Here is a 2404-nt window from a genome sequence, read left to right as displayed (position 1 = left end):
TGACAGAGAGTGACAGACTGACAGAGACTGGTAGAGTATATTCCAGCTAATCTATTAGCAGCCAAGTGTAATCTATGCAGCACCTTGAACTGTAGAAGGCAACATTTCATAGATTTGATCAGAGATCAGAGGAATTGATAGATGAAGATCAGAAAAGGATCACTTAGAAAAAAAAAAACCTGAAGTCTGTGGTGACCTTTGAACTTCCATAAACTTCCTGTTTTACTGATTTTCCCTCAGATTTATTTTGTTTAAATGCAACATAAACCAACATGTTTCATTTTTCTGTTTTACTTTATCTGAATTTAAACTTTTTGTTTCTGCTCGGATTTTCGTGGAAAAAAAGGTTTAATTTGGAGGAAAACTGCAGTTTCCTTCGAAGGAAGAAAGAAATCCTGACTGTTGGAAACTTTGTTTTTATAGAAGGAAACTTGTTCTGAAGAAGAATCCCCCCCCAATCAGGAGGAGGGGGCGGAGCCTCAGCAGCCACCACATTAAACGCAGCTACAAAGCGCCCCGCTGCAGCTTTGTGCTTTTTGTTTTCTCGTGTCCGCTCAGCGTGGCGGCGCCGGCTGAGGCGTTGGTGGTCCGCCCAGCGCCCCCCGGGGGGGCGGGAAAGATGTTGCCGTTCTGAGATGCAGCGTTTGATTTAGAGACCGCTTTTTAACGGCCATGTTTGTTTGGTGGAGGCGATTAGACGTTCCGATGTTGTTTTTCTCATGTTTACTGAGAGAATCTGAAAACTAACAAGAGAAGTTCTGCTGGTGCCGGTCCGGAGTCCTGCTGCGAGGCCCGGCTGCTGTTTGACTCTTACACAGAGAGATGACTTTAATTCTGCAGCTCCCAAACAAACAAACAAACAGTTCAGTCCATTTCTAACTATCCTGCCATGACCTCTGACCTTTGACCTGCTAACTGGGGCCTGTAGAGTCTGAGACGGAGCTCTTGGATCTGAACTCGAAGGTCATTGCTGATGTCTTTCTGCCTTGGCGTTGTGCGGACACACACCTGGAGCTCCAGAGCAGCAGAAAGGTGATCCTGCTGATTCTGATCAGGGTACATCAGGATTTATCACATTTATGACCTTCTATTTTAGGAGGCCCAGCTTTTATCACATTTACATGAGCCATGTCTTGAATAGCTTTTTATTTGTAAATCACGTTTCTTTGTAATAAAAAATAAATAATAATAATGAGTACGACCTAATCTTCGAGTTGAACGTGTTTGTTTCCATCTGAACTTTGTGTCCTGACTCTAATCAGGAGGGACGTTTGTTCTTGCATCTCCTGCAGGAGAAGCAGAGCAGATGCTGATGAGGCGTTTAGGACCTGCCCTGCCTCTTCTCCTCCCAGCAGTTTGCAGCCCGTCTGCAGGCTTTGTGTGTGAATAATGAGGCGAGCGAAGCGGAGGTCCTGTTGTTGGGAAGCCGCCCCCTCTCCGCCCAGCCGCTCGTTTCTCAGTGATCTTTCAGACTAATGACAGCAGCTCGGTCTGCAGGTCTCAGCAGGAGATGGATCACACACACAGATAAAAAAACATCAGACACGCTGCTGCTTTTTCACATTTCACAGCTCAAAGAGTCGCTGCCACAGTTCACACTTTATTCATGTTTTCAACAACAATACAGCCGACTGAGACGTTTCTCTGCACAGAATAATCCTTTCAGGCTAAAAACCACTGAATTACACCAGAAACTCCTTTATTTGTTCTGGGTCAGAAAGCATCCTGAAGAAAAGGAGGCATTTCTCTAACGGGTGAAGAAAGGACTCAGAAAGGTTAGACGGACAAAATGTGCAGTTTTCGTTTTTATATAAATCCTTCATCGATTTTAAATCCGTAAACAAAATAAAAACAAACTAACAAACTATTTATGAGGATTGTGATGATTTCCTGCAGTTCAGCTGCTGATCCTGATTTGAACACATGAACACGTGAACACGTGAACACATGAACATATGAACATATGAACATATGAACATATGAACACATGAACATATGAACATATGAACATATGAACACATGAACATATGAACATATGAACACATGAACACATGAGCACATGAACATGTGAACACGTGAACACATGAACACGTGAACACGTGAACACGTGAACACATGAACACATGAACACGTGAACACGTGAACATATAAACACATTAATGTGTGAACTGTGGTCAGAAAAATAAAAGAACATTTTATTTTTAAACTTTGTCTTTCTGCCTGATGTTGCTGCTGTTTTCCACCAGGGGGCAGCATCACACAGGACCAGAGCTCATCCATCCATCCATCCATCCATCCATCCATCCATCCGTCCAACATCCATCCATCCATCCATCCGTCCAACATCCATCCGTCCAACATCCATCCATCCATCCATCCATCCATCCGTCCAACATCCATCCGT

Source organism: Kryptolebias marmoratus, linkage group LG19, assembly GCF_001649575.2.
Source record: "Kryptolebias marmoratus isolate JLee-2015 linkage group LG19, ASM164957v2, whole genome shotgun sequence".
Taxonomy (NCBI): Eukaryota; Metazoa; Chordata; class Actinopteri; order Cyprinodontiformes; family Rivulidae; genus Kryptolebias; species Kryptolebias marmoratus.
Note: the sequence above shows the minus strand (reverse complement) of the source record.